The 18,609-nt window shown below is 45.8% G+C and overlaps 2 pseudogenes; one reads left to right on the top strand and one right to left on the bottom strand.

Moving 5' to 3' along the window:
- Nucleotides 1-9,144: 9,144 nt before the first annotated feature.
- LOC125403091 (OTU domain-containing protein 5-like) lies at nucleotides 9,145-13,624 on the top strand (annotated as a pseudogene).
- A 4,301-nt stretch (nucleotides 13,625-17,925) lies between these two features.
- On the bottom strand, nucleotides 17,926-18,359 carry LOC125403089 (ubiquitin-conjugating enzyme E2 L3 pseudogene; annotated as a pseudogene).
- Nucleotides 18,360-18,609: the final 250 nt, after the last annotated feature.

The raw sequence follows: 18,609 nt of genomic DNA, 5'->3' as shown, positions 1-18,609 counted from the left end.
AAATCCAGGGACCAATGCTTTTGTGCCCCACATTGGGCACTAGATGATGTATTATCTAATTATTCTTTATTGATAAAAAAAATTGGGAGCCAAGCCAGGTAGTAGTAGTACACACCTTTAATCTCAGCACTTAGGAGGCAGAGGTATGTAGATCTCTGTGAATTTGAGGCCAGCCTGATTTTCAGAACTAGTTCCAGGACAACTAGGGCTGTTACACAGAGAAATCCTGTCTTGAATAACAACAACAACAACAAAAGAGGCAGATATCAGGGTAAGAACCTGAATGATCAGAGAAATGGCAGAGAAGCTATCTGACCTCCTATCTCTTCCACTCCTCCATACAAAAGGACTGAGGTCTCTGGAGGCATCAATCCCTGACTTCAAACTCTAATCCAGAGCTACAGTACTGAAAACAGCCTGGTGTTGGCATAAGAACAGACAGGAGGACCAGTGGAACTGAATGGAAGACCCGGATATCAATCCATACATCTTCGAACACCTGATCTTTGATAAAGAAGCAAAAAATATCAAATGAAAAAAAGAAAGCATATTTAACAAGTGGTGCTGGCATAATGGATATCAACATGTAGAAGAATGAAAATAGATCCATATGTATCACTATGCACAAAACTCAAGTCCAAATGGATCAAAGACCTCAACATAAAGCCAGTCACACTGAACCTTATAGAAGAGAAAGTGGGAAGTACACTTGAACGCATTGGCACAGGGAACCACTTCCCAAATATAACCCCAACAGCACAGACACTGAGAGAAACAATTAATAAATGGGATCTCCTGAAAATGAAAAGCTTCTGTAAAGCAAAGGACACAGTCAACAAGACAAAACAAGACAAGCCTACAGAATGGGAAAAGATCTTCACTAACCCTACATCAAATAGAGGTCTAATCTCCAAAATATACAAAGAACTCAAGATATTATACTCCAAAAGATTACATAATCCAATAAAAAAAATGGAGTACAGACCTAAACAGAGAACTCTTAACAGAGAAATCTAAAATGGCTGAAAGACACTTAAGGAAATGTTCAACATCCTTAGTCATCAGAGAATGCAAATCAAAACAACTCTGAGATTCCATCTTACACCTGTAAGAATGGCCAAGATCAAAAACACTGATGACAACTTATGCTGAAGAGGATGTGGGGTAAAGGGAACACTTCTGCATTGCTGGTGGGAATGCAAGCTGGTACAACCTCTTTGGATGTCAGTGTGGCGATTTCTCAGAAAATTAGGAAACAACCTTCCTCAAGACCCAGTAATACCACTTTTGGGTATATATCCAAAGGATGTTCAATTGTGCCATAAGGACATGTGCTCAACTATGTTCATAGCAGCTTTGTTTGTCATAGCCACAATCTGGAAACAACCTAAATGCCCCTTGACCGAAGAATGGATAAGGAGAATGTGGTACATTTACACAATGAAGTACTACACAGCAGAAAAAATAAAGACAGCTTGAAATTTGCAGGAAAATGGATGGAGCTAGAAAACATTATTTTGAGTGTGGTAATCCAGACACAGAAAGACAATTATCACACATACTCACTCATAGGTGGTTTTTAAACATAAAGCAAAGAAAACCAGCCTACAAACCACAATCCCAGAGAACCTAGACAACAATGCGGACACTAAGAGAGACTTACATAGATCTAATCTACACGGGAAGTAGAAAGTAGAAAATGACAAGATCTCCTGAGTAAATTGGGAGCATGGGGACCTTGGGTGAGGACTGAAATGGGGAGGGTAGAGACAGGGAGGGGAGCAGAAAAAATGTAGAGCTCAATAAATATCAATAAAAAAGAAAACAACAGTCAAATATTAGGCCAAGCTGGGATAATAATACTAAAGACAGAGAAGAGATGAAGGATTGTACAAGCCAGAGGGGTCAAGGACATCACAAGAAAACCCACAGGAATAACCAAACTGGGCTAATAGGAGCTCAAAGAAATGGAACCAACAACCCAAGAATCTTCATGCAACAAACCTAGACAGTTGTGTGTCTTCGTCTGCTAGTTGTACTCTTAACAGCGTGAGCAAGGGATGGTCCTAATGTTTTGGCTGGATTTTGTAAGCTATTCTTCATAAATGGTTGCCTTGTCCATCCTTAACACAACAGAAAGTGCTCAGTCTTACTGCAACTTGATATGCCATGCTTTGTTGATACTCATGGGAGGCTTGTCCCTTCCTGAATGGAAACAGAGGAGGAATAGATGTGAGGAGAGACAAAAAGCGATGGGAGGGAATAAGGAGAGGAGAGAGGGGACACTGCAGGTAGGATGCAAAATAAAAAAGAAGTTTAATTCATAAAATCAAATATAAATAAAAAGATGAATTACTGATAATCTTTGGTCACAAATGGGTTGAAGTGAAAATTGGTCACTATCATCCAGTTTTATTAGTATGCATACACATTTGCATTATGGTGATATAACTACCTTCTCAGGAGAAAACTGGAGCACTGTTTCCATCCATTGAAAGATAAAATTTGTCCTTCGCTTGGCAAAGTAAAACATAGCAAATTGACTTTGTGTAAGGACTAATTCTAAGCTTCAAGATAGCTTATATGCCCTCCTCAAAGAATTTTACTGTTGCTATTTTTAAAGAACTAAATAAACAGGCAAGTGTCAAAAAAAAAAAAAGGTCTGAGGTCCTCTCCAAGCCCTACTTACTACTTCCTATCTCTCTCTCTGTCATCAGTCCTCCAAAACCTCTATGGTTAATTTGGGTCAGCTAGTGGCTAGTTCCACCCTCAGATTCAAAGCAAGCTTTGTTGTCAGAATGCAATCAGAATACCACACAATAATACCTAGCTTTGACACCTTTACTGTGCAAATGTCACAACTCCATTTTTAATGGTTCCACACTAGCAGTGATCCAAACATACCTTGAGAGAAGAGCAAATTTTTGACCGTCCATATAAGAAGATGCTCCATTTCTAGTAAAACAGTGGATAAACCGTCTGGCTTATTTTGCATTTTCCCTTTAAGTGTTTTCAGACCACAGTTAATGAAGTTAACTAAAACTCCAGAAAATGAAAGCAATGATTAGGGGAGCACTGTAGTAGGAAGGAGAGTAAACCGATGCCTGGTCATGGGAACTCAGACGTGGACACAGAAGAACTGGAAACAGGAGTGAGGAAAATTTGGAGGTGAGTGTTGGTTTTGGTGATGATTTGTACTAAATTTTTTCACATTGTAGACTTCTATGTGTGTGGGCATGCGTGCACAGTGCGTGCATGCGTGTGTACATGTTCATGCTTATGCATTTAATTTCCCATCTTGAAAGTCTAAACTGGGCAGTGGAGGTACATGTCCTTAATCCTGGAACTCTGTAGGCAGACTGGCAGAGCTCTATGAGTTCCAGGACAGCCAGGACTACATGGAGAAATCTTATCTTGAAAAGTAAGTAGTAAGTAAATAAATAAAAATAAAAATAAAATAATGGTCTTATACAAAAATCTGGATCTCCTGCTGTTAGTGTTCTGTTTTGCACTGGTCTGTTAAAGAAAAGGGGTCACTCCAGAATGAATTTCAGGGTTAGCAAAAGCAGCATTGTGAGCCAGCCTCTGGTGAGCTGACTGCCCTTTTGCTTCACAAAAGGCCCCTTTGTTGTTACAGAATTTACTTTAATTCCCAGCACTTTACTCCCAGCACTCGGGAGGCAGAGGAAGATGGATCTCTGTGAGTTTGAGGCCAGCCTGGTCTACAGAGTGAGTGCCAGGACAGCTAGGGTTGTTACATAGAGAAATTCTGTCTTGAAAGATGCTGCCCCACTCAAAAAAACAACCACTGACCTTAAACAAAGGTGGCAATCACTGACTTGCAATGAAAGGTAGTTCAAAGCCTAGGTACTAGCAGTCCAAAATTCAAGTCAGATGCTCTCTCACTATCCTTGCTCCCATCAAAAAGCCAGGAAGTTTGGTGAATGCATGTTGTGATATGAGTGGCGGGCTGCGTTCCTGCTGGAATCCTGGCTCCCCAACTAGTTTACACCCAAAATAATTACATGGCAACTGTATTCATTTAAACACTGCCTGACCCATTAGTTCTAGCCTCTTATTGGCTAACTCTCACATATTGATTCAACTCATTTCTAATAACCTGTATGTCACCACGAGGTCATGGCTTACTGGGAAAGATTCAGCATGTGTGACCTGGCAGCTTCATGGCGGGCAGTTCTCTGGCTCTGCTTCTTTCCCCCAGAATTCTGTTCTGTCTGCTCCACCCACCTATGTTCTGGCCTATCAGGCCAAGCAGTTTCTTTATTAATTAACCAATGAAAGCAACACATAGAAAGAAGACCCACCTACATCATTTACTCTTTTTCTGTTTAAACAAAAAAGAAAGACTTTCACTTTAACATAGTAAAATTGCATATAGTAAAACAGTTATCAAGCAAGAATTACAGTTACAATATTTATATCTATTTTATCTTTTATCATAACTAAGGAAAACTAAAACTATTTATTCTTCAACGCCATCAAAGACTCCAGAAGGATATAATATTACCTAAGTAAACAAGAAGTAAGCAACTTCCAAAACTATAGAAATGACAGAGACATCTCGCTGCCTAGACAGTTACCCAAAGTTCTTCTGTATTGTTGGGGCATCCATCTTTAGCCAACAGGCCCATAGTATCCAGCAGACATTTCCATGAAGCAGGAACTTTCAAAGGCAGTTCAGTCACTATCTGCTGTGTCCTGCAGACTCTTTCATGAATCAGGAACCCCGAAAGACCATCTCACCTTTAGGCAAATTTAGCAGTCCTCTCTCTGCGGGTTCTTCATGTCCAGTTTATGCATCAGTCCAGGCAAGAGCAGTTTCTTGCCCAAATGGCTAACCAACTCCATAAGGAGCCTCTTCAATGCCCATCTTCCTCTTGAAGTAGCTGGTTTTGCCAGGAGCAGACGTGTCTCATTGTCATGAAAAACCCTAAGTTATTAAAACATTTAAAATGGCATATTTTGTAGTCTTTGAAAGATATGAAGAATGCCTAACTGAAATATATCTCTATATAACTAGAAAATCTAACATGACTACAAGTTTGTCTATTATTGATAATTATCCATTAACAACCTATATTTTCTAATTATATATTACATTTTTAAATAAACTACACAATCATAATACCTTAAGATCAGAAACACATATACATATAACAAAATTGACCTTAAGTTTATATCGCTAAAGCAAAATCTATACCAATGCAAATTATTTATATCTATATTATATTCCCCTTTAAATGTTAAAGATCATTTATAAACAATATTTGGGAATATGGATGTAGTTATTTCTCTCCAAACTTCTTCCTGTTGTATATGGGTGTTGTTAATCAGGTCTTTTATGGTGTTTCCTGTGTGAAGTAATTTTTTGAGGGTGTTCACAGCAACCTTTCAGGAGGGCGTGGTCTGTCATACCATATTGGGATAGAAGCAATCCACAGGGTCTCACCCTCTGTGAAAACAAAAGAAGAATCTCTTTTCCAAAGTATCATATCCTTAGATCCAAATTCTGAAGTCATAATACCCTTATGAAATTTATTCTGGTTTAGCTTGGCAGCCCATATAATGAAATGTCTCTCCATACTTAGCTCCTTTACAGGCAAAAATTTTAAAGAAAACACAATGTACATAAACCAGACTCTCTGTGAATTTTCCATTTTTACATGGCTTATTTTTATTTATTTCTTTTAATCTATATCTAACTGTACCCGGTCTCTTTAAAGACTTTACCTTTTTTTTTTAAGGCATTAACTTTATTCTCTATATTCCTTTTCTTCTCTCTCCCAAGCTTACCACTCATCCAACACTGTGACTCATTTAGAGGTCTTTTATGTCTGAATCTGTCCTATTGTGATGTCTGTTTTTGTTTTGTGCTTTTAAATCGCTAAGCGCTTAAGAATCTAAGCTGTGACATTCCTAGGTCAAAAACAGGTACTGCGGGCTTGCCCCACCCAGTCCAATGTGATGGAGCCACTGGTGCCTCTGAGACTTGCACATTGCACTGCTAGCATGTTGGAGGCGCTTGTGCCTCTGAGCCGCAGCACACAATGACCCCCTTTTAGGCACACAGTGAGTCTAGTTGCCATCAAGCAAATTGGAGCACTTTACTCCAAATGTTCCATTCAAAAGCTCTGTCTCCCGCAGGAGCCAGACAGAGATAGTGATGGCGGCACAGCCCAGAAACTGGTATTTCAAAACCGCCACTTTCTAGTAGACCTGATCCCGCTGCCTACTCAGGCAGGAAGAACCGAGTCATGAGCATGGTCTCAGCTACTTTTTTCCTGACCCCAAGTGGACACACAAATGTCCGGGCCCAGAAATGCTCCATAGCCAGAGTTTGCACCAGTAGCAGGGCCCAGGAAGCTGTGTTTTAAAACAGTGCAGCTTTTTTTCTGCCGCTATTGCTGAAACAGGACATCTCTCTATGGCACGTCCTAGCAAACAACTGTGTTAAACTCTCTTTCCTTTTTTTAAAAGCCCTCTCAGGTTTTTAAGTGGATTTAGTCCATCACGTTGGAGCACCAATTGTTGTGATATGAGCAGCAGGCTGCATTCCCACTGGGATCCCAGCTCCCCAGCTAGTTTACACCTGAAATAATTACACTGAAACTGTATTCATTTAAACACTGCCTGACCCATTAGTTCTAGCCTCTTATTGGCTAACTCTCACATATTGATTCAACCCATTTCTAATAATCTGTATGTCACCACGAGGTCATGGCTTACCGGGAAAGATTCAGCATGTGTGACCTGGCAGCTTCATGGCGGGCAGTTCTCTGGCTCTGCTTCTTTCCCCCAGCATTCTGTTCTGTCTGCTCCACCCACCTATGTTCTGACCTATCAGGCCAAGCAGTTTCTTTATTAATTAACCAATGAAAGCAACACATAGAAAGAAGACCCACCTACATCAAATGCATCATTGACTTGTGGCAGAAAAGTTGAATTCCAAGGCACATGTCTGTACCATAACATCCTTGCTTCCCTATGTAGCTAGGCCTTCATGGGGAATGTACATGGAAAATCAGCTAAGTGCCTTAGAAGATAGCACATTAGATAAATATGTGCTCTTTTGGTGACCTTGACTACACAGAAATTAAATTTGGGAGGTTGAGAATATTAATAGACCCTAATCCATAAGCAGGTAACTAGAGCATTTCTAGAAGTGCATTTAAATGGAGATCTCCAGATTCATTGCCCCGATTATTAAACACAGTCAGTGTGAAGGCAGTTAGAGCAGACTGGTGATTTCATAGCATGTGCGATTTCCTCCAAAAAGGGGGAAGCACACAGGTGGACCTTCCCTTATTGCATGGCAGCCTGACTCATCCTGGATTCCAGGGGGAGGATGGCTTCAGCCACAGGTACTGGAAGTGGCAGCCTCAAGCCAGGTTACCAACTACAATGGCGCTCGTCCACTGGAATGTCTGTCTCCAGGACTGATGTCCAGATACAAACATCAACTTGTTGCTGACAGCTCCTTCACAAAGGCCCCTTTTGGAGCTTTCCTGCCATCAGCCATTAGACTGACCAAGCAGACGACACACCCTGCACTCTAAGGCATTTCTGCAGGGTGAACTTTGAGGTATCAGAGAATGAAAAGTCATTGAATTAAGGTTTTCCTGTGGTGTAGTAGGAATTTTCTTTGGGCTGCCAGCTCACAGTAATAACACAGAGACGTATTCGTTATGAAAGCGTGACCTTAGCTTAGGCTTGTTCTTAACTAGCTCTTATAACTTAAAATTAACCAATTTCTAGTGTACGCTCTGTCACGTACATTCCCCCTTCCTGCTTCCTTGGTCTCCTATTGTCTCTATCACAGCCCTAGATTCCTCCTCCTCCTTCTTTCTGTCTCTTCCCAGAAAGCCCACCTATACCCCCTGAATGACTGTTGGCCATTCAGCTTTTCATTACACCAATCACAACAATACATCTTGACAGAGTGTCCAAACATCCCACACCTGGTGTGGTTTCTTTGGTATTGAGGATGCTGGAGTTGTAGGTGAACTATATTGCCGACGTAAATCTTTCTCCTGTGTGAATTCTGACACAGAAGGAAGGAGGATCTGTGGCCAAAGCACACTGAAACGGTTTCTTCCCCGTGTAGACTGTCGGATGTGAAATAAGGCCAGCATTTTGGCTGTAGGACTTCCCACTGTCAATGCCTTTACAAACCCCCTCTCCAGTGTGCTCTCTCTGAAGCCAAACAAGTGCAGTTTTGCAGCTGAAACATTCTCCGCCTTCACTGCAGTCTTAAGGTTTTGCCCCAGTGTGGATTCTCTGGTGTGGTGGAAGGTCACAGCTTTGTTTCAAGCACTTCCCACACTGTGCCCGTGTGTTCTCTCTTGTGTGTGGATTCTGGTGCTGAGCAGGTCTATGTTTCTGGCTAAAGGACTTGCTGCATGTACTCCAGTCACCGGAAGCTGTCATCCTCCCATGGGTGTTCTCTGCTGTTGGGAAAGTCTGCATCTGTGATGTTCTTTTCCAGCGTAAAATGCCTCTCTGCACGCAGTGCTGATGGGAAAACCATGCTTGGCATGAGAGGCACGATACTGTAGAAATCAGGAGATGGGTAAGAGGTCCTCCCTGCATCCCTTGGATATATGAAGAGATTCCCTGGCACACTCACTTTGCGCTCCTTAGCACGAGAAGCCATCCTCATCCTACATGAGCTGCTTCTGATAGAGGTCACTTCCCCTGAAACAGAACTGTGATTCCGGTGTCGAGGGGCCACTCTGCATCACTGGGCACTAGCTATGCTGCTTGGCACAGTGGCAGGCCCTGGGCCACAGTAGCCTTCTCCACCTCCTTGTGGAGGCCCTGGTAGCCCCGACAGCGGTTCTGTTGATGCTCTTGGTGCAGTAACTGTGGGAGTATGCGTACCAGGGGTGGTGGTGAGCGTGGGTGGTGGTGTGGGCGTGGACCGCTGCTGCTCCAGGCCAGGATACTGCAAGCAACTGTGTCAAGCTCCCAGCATTGGCGCAGTTGGTTGGGGGCAGTCGGGAGCATGACAAGGTCAGAGAAGGCTACAATAGTGAAAACTAACATGAACCTGCTGCTGCACAAATCGAGACTGTGGATCCTGCCACTGTAGAGCAGCAGGAACACTGCTCCGTCATCCAGCAGATGAGGGAGGACAGTGCCAGTCTGTTCCAGGTTGTAGCTGAAGGACGTGCGTGAGGTTGTATGCGAGAATTGCATGGACTGTCTGGTGAAGGATGCTGACTACTCCAACTATGCCACAGAAGACTTCACCACCTCTGTCCATTGGAATCGGAAAAACAACTGCCATGGATGGCGACCACACTGAGTGAGATGCAGGCTATGACAGAGATGTACAACAGTCCTGTGAAGGTGTATCAGTATAGCATAGGTACTTCTGTCATGGAACCTACCAACACATTCTATGGGATCTATCAAAATGAAGGCGAACCCATCCATGTCGGCTACCCCTGAAATCTCAACTGTAATTCAGTAGTGAATCCTAACAAGGTCACTATTGGTATGGGGCTAGGCCTGGCATCATTTAAACCAAGGTTTGCAGAGTGGTCCCTGATAAAGAATGCCGTAAAGATGTCAGAGGAATTGTGGACTGAACAGCAAATGTCAGAAGACATGAGATGAGCCACAGACTGAGAGGACATCATAGAGGCCCCCAAGGAGCCGGTGGCTTGAGAATATCACCTTCAGTGGCTGAGGGACAGGAGAAACAGTCTGCCAGGTCTGGGGACCCAGTCAGCCCCCAACAGCCAGTGCCACATGCAGTTCAACCAGAGCAGCAGCCTCCAATGACCTGGAGGAAGGGACTAGCCAGTCCCCATGGCAACAAAGTTCAGCCTTGTCACCCGAGCACCCTGAGTTGCAGGTCAAGCAATTAAGGTAGGCATAAAGGTCCCTTCCCCAGGAACTGTGTTAGCTCCTGCTAAACCTCCTTCACTCTGTGCACCAGGTACATGCTGACTGGATCACCTCCCCTCCTGGGTATCTCTGCCCTGCTCTGGAGCACCCAGTTCTCATCCAGCAGATGTCCCCTCTGCCCAGTCCTCATTCAACATATGCCTCCTCTGCCTGGTCCTCCTCCACAGATGTCCCCTCTGCCTGGTCCTCCTCCACAGATGTCCCCTCTGCCTGGTCCTCCTCCACAGATGTCCCCATCTGCCTGGTCCTCATCCACAGATGTCCCCCTCTGCCTGGTCCTCCTCCACAGATGTCCCCTCTGCCTGGTCCTCATCCACAGATGTTCCCTCTGCCTGGTCCTCCTCCACAGATGTTCCCCTCTGCCCTATCCTCATCCATCAGATGTCCCCTCTGCCCAGTCCTCATCCAGCAGATGTCCCCTCTGCCTGCTCCTCATCCATCAGATGTCCCCTCTGCCCAGTCCTCATCCAGCAGATGTCCCCTCTGCCTGTTTGTCACCCTTGGATTGGCCCGCTGCCCATTAGCCCAGGTGAAGCCTCGGGAGTAGGCGGGGACAGCAGTGGAAAGTTACCGAGCACATGTGCGTTCACCTGGTGGTGAAACCGGATGCCAGTGCCATCTTGTAATGGAGCATGTGGATGCGGCCCTTCACATCTCCCCCTTTTTTTACTTCTTTGCAGAAAGGCAACTCCCTCAGAAGGTAAAGATAGAGGTCGCACTTCCCAAAGTGGAAACATTAAAATGGGCTTACACGGAATCTGCCCCTAGGTTCATGACACCTGGAACTTATCCGGCCTGCCCTCTGCCATTTTTCTGGGAAAGGGAATATGCGGCAGGAAACCCTTATGCAGGGCGACATATCTCTCAGAGAGGGCCATTCTCTGTGCAATGCTCTTTAGCTCGACAACCTTTAGGGCTAGCTAAGCCAAACACTCCACCCTGTGCCATGGACCACTGTCCTAGGGGTGCAGGAGCTGGTTGGCATAAACCTTACTGCTTCAACATAGATAACCACACATAAGTAGAGGCTCCCTGTTCCAGGGCAGCCAGCGCTGGTGCAATAACCACTTTGTCCCTACAACTTTCAATTTGAGTCAGCAGACCATCCAGAGGAGAAACACTATTCCACAGCATAGGGCTGCTCCAAAACACTTCCACCCCCACCCATTCTTTGAAGTAGGAGATGAAGGACACAACCCAGGACTGGAATCCTTCGACCAAGCTTATGTCCACTCACATGGAGTTGATTGTCATGATGGTCCGTCTCAAGGAGGACAGCAAATCATCAAAATTCTCTGTCCAATTTTCTGCAAGATACAAAGACAATTCTCAGGACAAGTTAGCCACTTTTGTAAAGTTCTCATATGGTACACTGGTCACACATAAGGCTGGAGTTTTCCATTCACAGCCCAATTGGGCAAGCTGCCATAAGATATCCACCTGTTCTTGTACTAGGTCAATTATTTGATTAAGAACCATTATTCCACCTCTAATAGATGTATCTATGGTAGCCTGCTGATCCAGGGTTGTAGCCACTGTGGTAGATAACTGATTGAGGGTCTCTGTTTTCCATGGTATAGGCCGTGCTGCCCCAGTGGCGCCTAGGAAAAACCCAGGCCCTGTTTGTTGATATTAGGTTTAAGATTTATTGGCTCCCGTATTCCTTGCCGGGTTCGGTGGCCTCAGGCTCCAGAGCCCACCCCGCCATCTGAGGGCTGCGCGCAGCCCTGGGCCTGCTCGCTGTGGGGCTCCGCGTGTCCCGGGCCAGGAAGTGGCGGCTCCACCCCCAGGCGCCCCTGCCTTCCCCGCGGGGCTAGCCTAGTTCTCCGCAGCTGTGTTGGTGCCGGCAACATCTCAAGGTCCGTGCCGGAGCCATTACAGCTCACGGGGCAGATGGGATAATTAGCAGACTCTCAACATCTGTGCCACAGTCACAGATTTAGCCAATGACCCTATCACCTTAAAAATCCAAGGGCTTTTTGTATCTACCTTCCTGCGGATCCTGAAACATTAGATAAACCAAGCGTATATACAACAATCTTTCAGGAGGACTTGAGTTTTTTTTTTTTTTTTTAAACCAAACAGTTGTGAGCTGCCATGTGGTCGCTGGGGAATCAAACTCACGAACCTTGGAAGAGCAGGCAGCATTCTTAACCCCTAAGCTATCTCTTCAGTTCCTTATTCAGATGGAAAATCTCTAGGTTTAGCATTGTTTGTTTCACCTGTTGCCCCAGGCAATTGATCTGCCTTTGTTACCTATCATAGCCACCTAGCAAAGCTCCGCTCCAGCCGCCCTCCAGCCCCAGCTGCACCCATTCTGAGCCCAAACTGGTGCATGGAGCAAAGCAGAACTCAGAGAAGCAGGCTTGCTGCTCTGCAACCATTGAAAGGACCTCATTTAATCTTTCAGGGAATTTGGGCGTCGTTAGTCTCTCTGGCTATTTCCTGCTGAATTGGGACATTGCATTTTAGGGGTATACACTACAACATTTCAGGAGGTTTCGGTGATTCAAACCACATAAATCCCAAGTACACCTTTAGGCTCTCATTTTCTGTGGAGACGAAAACAGAACCTCTTTTCCAAAACATCATATCCTTAGCAGTTTCCAAATTTAAATATCTTTCTCCTGTCCGGTACACAAAAGACAACACAAACAACATAACATAAAGCTTTTGACCTTGTAGATCAGTCTTCTCCCCCATTTTTAGAACCACCGGGGGGTCCTTTTTACTTATTTCCTTTTCTTGCGCTTGCGCCTAACCTCTCACTGCATTCAGTTTCTGATATGCCATCCTGAGTCCAGGAATAATCATACCTCTCTGAACATGCAGACCTGCAGTTCTGAATCCAAGGGGTCCCCGTTGGTGCGAAGTCGTGGTCAGGGTTCCCCCCGCGTCCCGAGGGTTTCAGCACCAGATATCCCACGCTATCGTCTCGCCAGCAAGAACCACGCGGGACACTAGGATTCTTCTGCAGAAAAGCTTTAATGCGTCCTGAGAGAGAGAGAGCATCAGCTAACATGGCCGGGGACCCCTAAATGAGGGAACCCCTCCTTTATATAGGAAACAGTCCTTGCTTCGGACGTGTCACCCTTGGATTGGCCCGCTGCCCATTAGCCCAGGTGAAGCCTCGGGAGTAGGCGGGGACAGCAGTGGAAAGTTACCGAGCACATGTGCGTTCACCTGGCGGTGAAACCGGATGCCAGTGCCATCTTGTAATGGAGCATGTGGATGCGGCCCTTCACACCTGCTCCTCATCCAGCAGATGTTCCCTCTGCCTGCTCCTCATCCAGCAGATGTCCCCTCTGCCCAGTCCTCATCCAGCAGATGTCCCCTCTGCCCTATCCTCATCCATCAGATGTCCCCTCTGCCTGCTCCTCCTCCACAGATGTCCCCTCTGCCCTATCCTCATCCATCAGATGTCCCCTCTGCCTGCTCCTCCTCCACAGATATCCCCTCTGCCCGGTCCTCATCCATCAGATGTCCCCTCTGCCTGCTCCTCATCCAGCAGACGGCCCCTCTGCCTGCTCCTCATCCAGCAGATGGCCCCTCTGCTCAGCAGGTGTGAATGATTGAGACGATAGTGAGATCCCAGCATCATTGAGAGCTGGCAGTGCCCTGACAGGAATACTTAGACAGTATGAAGAAAAACCAAGTGCACAGAGGCCCACCCTCAGGCAAGAACTGATGGAGACCCAGGGACTGAACACCATCCTCCAACCCCCACTCCTGCCTTTGATGCCTCTAAACTTTCTTTCCTCTTGGATTCCTTGGTTTCCTCTTTTCCTCTTCCCTCTGGCTGACCCACCCAGGCATTCCATCCATCTCATCCTTGCCACCACCACCAGTCTCTGCCAGCTGATGTTCCCATTGCCCCGTGCACAGCACCATCTCAGCATTCCATAGGGGACTCTGGAAAGGGTGCCAAAGGTAGGCGAGAGACACACAGAGATGCACTGTCTTGCAGTCCAGCAACCCTGGGAGTTTTCTGCTTGTCCTTCCTTGCAGACCAGATGAACTTGTCACCTGTCCTCCACTATGGTGACAGGAAAGGTGGAAGTGGGAAATTTTCTTTCCTAGTACCCCAGGGAAGGTAATCTAACAGTTTGTTTTATAGCAAGACAGAGAGTATGGAGAGAAGAACAAGGCCTGCCATAGCCACATGTTTGAGTGGGCTAGTGTCCCTTCAAAAAACAAATGTCGATCTCCTTGAAATAATAAAAAAAGAGGTAATAACAGACCCAGCAGATGATGAACTCAGTCACCAACTCTGAAAAAATAATGGACTAACTAAAGAAAACTACTTAAACCAGATCCATCCAGTTGTTCTCACTAGTTAAATTCTCATGCATTAAAGTACTCATAATGGAACCCCTGGGAGTTGTTAAGCAATGAAAAACACAAATGTGTTCATGAAAAATCCAGGAATAAGTACATGAGGCCTTTGTGTATGTGGGGATCTCAGGGCTAACAGAAATGTGGCTAAAGGGCTGCTGTGCTGGGAATGGAAAGGGCAGGCCGTGGGGAGGGCCACTGCAGGGGGAGGGGGACACAGCGGCACAGCAGTGGGGTAGAGAGCAGGCTGAGCCTCTGTGAGGACAGCTGTGAGTGTGGGCTTGTCTACTGTGAAGGTGGGCACTGGACAGAAGGCGGCATCCATGCCAGAAGCCCCCAGTGCGCCTGTTCAAGGACAGTTCAGGTTATGAGCATGTTCACAGTGCACACACTGCAGAGGGGGTGGAGGAGAGGACAGGACGTGACAGGAGCCTAAGAGGTGCTGTCACCTTTAGCCCAAGTTGGAGTGGGGGTAACAGGTGAGCAAAATGTCAAGAATGGGGTTTGAAGGTGCAAAATAAGCTGAGGCCCCATCTTTGTTATGCTGTGAAAACGCTAAGGGACACGGAAGGGTTTCTGGAACCATCCTGAGCCAAAAGCCACTCCCCATTCCAAATGCACTGAAACCACGTGCTCTATGGGACTGTCTTGCTGTGCCTGGCACCACATTGGTGTCCCCATCCCACTGGACAGCTCCATGATTTAGGAAGATTCAAGTCCTAAGGGAAGCATAAGGCAGATGGGAGGACAGTGTCAGCTCAATACAACTCCCACTGTAAAAAGTAGAACCTCAGAATGGGAGAGATGGCTCAGTGTGGGAAAAGGACCTGGCTGCTGAGCCTGAAGACCTGATCTGAGTCCCAAGAGCCACATGGCAGAAGGAGAGGACAGATTCCTGAAAGTTGTCCTCTGACCTCCATGTTTATGCCTTCATTACTCCAATCCCTTCTCTTTCTCAAATAAATAAAAGTTAAAAGAATGTTTTTAAGCCTCAGAGAACGTCTTACAGCAATGGCTCAGTGCTCCCCAGAGGTGCTGGCACCGTTGGTCATAAGCAACTATAAGGGGAGGAAAAGGGCACTCATCACCACCCTGACACCCATAGCAAGAACAATCCTTGATAGCCGGGTGGTAGTGGTGCATGCCTTTAATTCCAGCACTCAGGAGGCAGGGGCAGGTGGATCTCTCTGAGTTAAAGGCCAGTATGATCTACAGAGAAAGTTTCAGGACAGCCAGGGCTACAGAGATAAACCCTGTCTCAAGCAACAAAGACAAACAAGCAAACAAAAGTCCTTAGAGAAAAAGAAGGGAAAGTGCCCACCCTGGGGCAGGGGGATGTAAAGGACTCCATGAGGACACAGAGCCAACACGACATCACAGCACAGGAGTCACTGTGTCATTCAGAAGCTCCCACTATGCCTGGGACTAGTCCACAGCCACGTCCTCAATGGGCACATCCTCCTACCATGGAAAGAAAAGCTGTGTCCCTGATAGTCTTCCCACCTTCTGTCTATACACAAAACCTGCATCATGCACTCCTGTCCCCCTTCTCCCTAGCTCACCTCACTGGAGATGTGAGGCCCATGCCGGCTGCTTCCTACACACTCCTGCACCAAGTGAAGCCTGTGCTAACCACACACAAATTAGTGCACAAATAAACGTCACCTCAACTCTGGGCCTACCATGAAGGGCCCTCACACCCTCTCCAGCCAGCAAATTCCATGATCTTGCCTCCAAACTTTGCCTCCTGTATACACCCACCCAGCCATCTTTCCCTCTTAAGTTCTCAAGGTTGGTCGAGTTGCTGGGAGCATTCAGTTCACATGCTCAGCATAACCAGAATCTGAAGCCTGATTCTCTTTCCAGATGCCAGCAATGGCCCCTTCCTTCTAGAAGAAGTGAAAAGCAACACTGAGCTACCCCGACTCAACCGGACTGCTAGATCTCCACCCTGCTTCAAAGCTTCCAAAGTTCCTACTTCCTTCACAATAAAGACTCAGTTCCTCTTCTGCATTCTAGGCCTGAATTTTGTCGTCTGGATCCCTGGTCCTGTGAAACATAAGAGACAGCTCCATCTTGCCTCTAAGCACCTGTGAATGCCAAGTGTTTTTCAGACCTTCGATAGGGATGTGTGGTAGTTTGGATATAATTGGTCTCCATAAGCTCACAGGGAGTGACATTGTTAGGAGGTGTGACTTTGTTGGAATAGGTGTGGTCTTATTGGAAGAAGTGTAATCAAGAAAAAGCCAGCACCATGTCTACCTGCACGCTGCCTTGCTCCCTGTCATGATGATAATGGACTGAACCTCCGAACTACAAGAGAGCCAGCACAGTTAAATGTTTTCCTTTATAAGAGTTTCCATGGTCACGGTGTCTCTGCACAGCAATAGGAACCTTAATTAAGAATGTATGTGTTCATACAGCCCCTGGTCTGGACTCCAGACCCCAGAAACCATAGATGTGGTGATGCACAGTGGCAGATATAAAGTCCCAATATATAGTTTTGTCACCATATGATTGGAATATAGGGGCAAGGAGAACCTGAGACACCCTCTTTTCACCTGTGCATGGTTCTGACATGATCCTGTAGCCATGGAAACCCGTAGAAAGATTGTTACCTTAAGCAGATGTTGGGACCAGCCAATTTGTTGAATGTGCCTGAAAAGGGGCATGAGAATTGGGAAAGAAAGAAACAAGAGACAGAAGACAGAGTCGGCAGGGCTCTCAGGAATACTGCAGCAGCCTTGAGTTTATTTCTCATCGTCCTTTTTTTTTCTCCCCATCATCGTCCTTTTATACCTAAGCAAAAGAGGGTGGGCAAAAGACTTCCTTACCATGACACAAGGAACAAACAAACATAATCACCTCCTTAATACTCAAAACATCTAGCAACTATGCCTTTTGCCAAACAACCTGCTATTTGACCTTGAGGAGCAAGACTTCTAGAGACCGCACCTTTGACCAAGCATCCTGTTGATTGGCCTTGAGGAGCAAGGGCAAGCTCGAACTCTCTCTGACCTCAAGTCAAGATGGAAGAGTCACTGAGGGCTCCCACAAGTTGAGGGCATCTATGACGGAGACCTGAGCTTAAGTGACTCACTCTATCTTTGCCCTGAAGCAAAGACAGACAAAGTATACTACTGTCTGGGTATAAAAATTAGACGTCTGGCAGAAAGAAATAAGACCACCTCTTCATAAGGTAAGGTTCCAGTTACTCACTGGAAGTCTTGCCATGGATTTTAAGGTTTTCTTTTAAATTTATATATATATATATTGGTGTTTTGACTTTACATGTGTCTGTGAACTATGTGTGTGCAGTGCCCGTGGGGGTCCCTAGAACTGGAGTTACAGAGAGTTGTGAGCTGCCATGTTCTTGCAGGAATTGAACCCTGCTCCTCTGGAAGAGCAGCCAGTGCTCTTAACCACTGAGCCATTTCTCTGGTCCTGCCACTGGATTTTATTCTGTTTGGAATTTTTAAATCCTTCTTCACAGGTTACCTAGATCACTATTGATATAAGAAAATTGTAGAAAGTTAGTAACTGCCACATGCGGATGCAAAATGGTGTCATGTGTACTCTTCCAGAGTCTGGGGTATCAGGCTGCACTGCGCAGGGGGCACTGCCCAAACTTGCTGGAATCACTCATGGCAGATTTTAGTCCACAGGTTGCTTTTCTCCATATTTCTTTGCAAACTCTTCAGCGTTCTTACAGAATTTTTTTTTTTATGGTCCTTAGAGTATTCTTCAACTAGGTCAGCCCAAAGTGAGTGCTCAGGCTGGGGTCATTTGTCAGCACTGTGAGGGACATGTCTACTTAGCCTTGGTGGCTGGCTTCAAGTTCTGAGCAGTAATTACTGGCAGACAGACCTACCCCATCATATCAATGCTTGGGTGGTAGCGCCTGGCTTTAAATGTGATCTTAGGTGGTTTAAATGCCTACTATGCTGGAAAGCTGATTTCAATTCGGAATGAGTCTTGTCATATGGAGGGTTGTCAGGAACAATAAGCCCTTGCCAAATCAATAAATTAGCTTCATCAACGTTGATGTTACAGGAGTACTACATCCTACATCGGAGGATCTCTTTGAGCTCTTCATTGACTTCCTACTGCTCTGTACACAGGGAAGATGTGTCGCTCTCATTGTTAATTAAAAGCCAACAGGAAAGAAAGCTAAATAAAACTCTAAGCTGGGTTGTGGTGGCACATGCCTTTTAACCCCAGCACTTGGGTGGCAGAGGCAAGCAGATCTCAGTGAGTTCGAGGCCAGCCTGGTCTACAAAGTGAATTCCAGGACAGCCAGAACTGTTATACAGAGAAACCTTGTCTCAAAAAAATCAA

This window comes from Myodes glareolus, chromosome 1 (assembly GCF_982192425.1).
Source record: "Myodes glareolus chromosome 1, mMyoGla1.1, whole genome shotgun sequence".
Classification (NCBI taxonomy): Eukaryota; Metazoa; Chordata; class Mammalia; order Rodentia; family Cricetidae; genus Myodes; species Myodes glareolus.
Note: the sequence above shows the minus strand (reverse complement) of the source record. Positions and strands in the feature narration are given on the sequence as shown.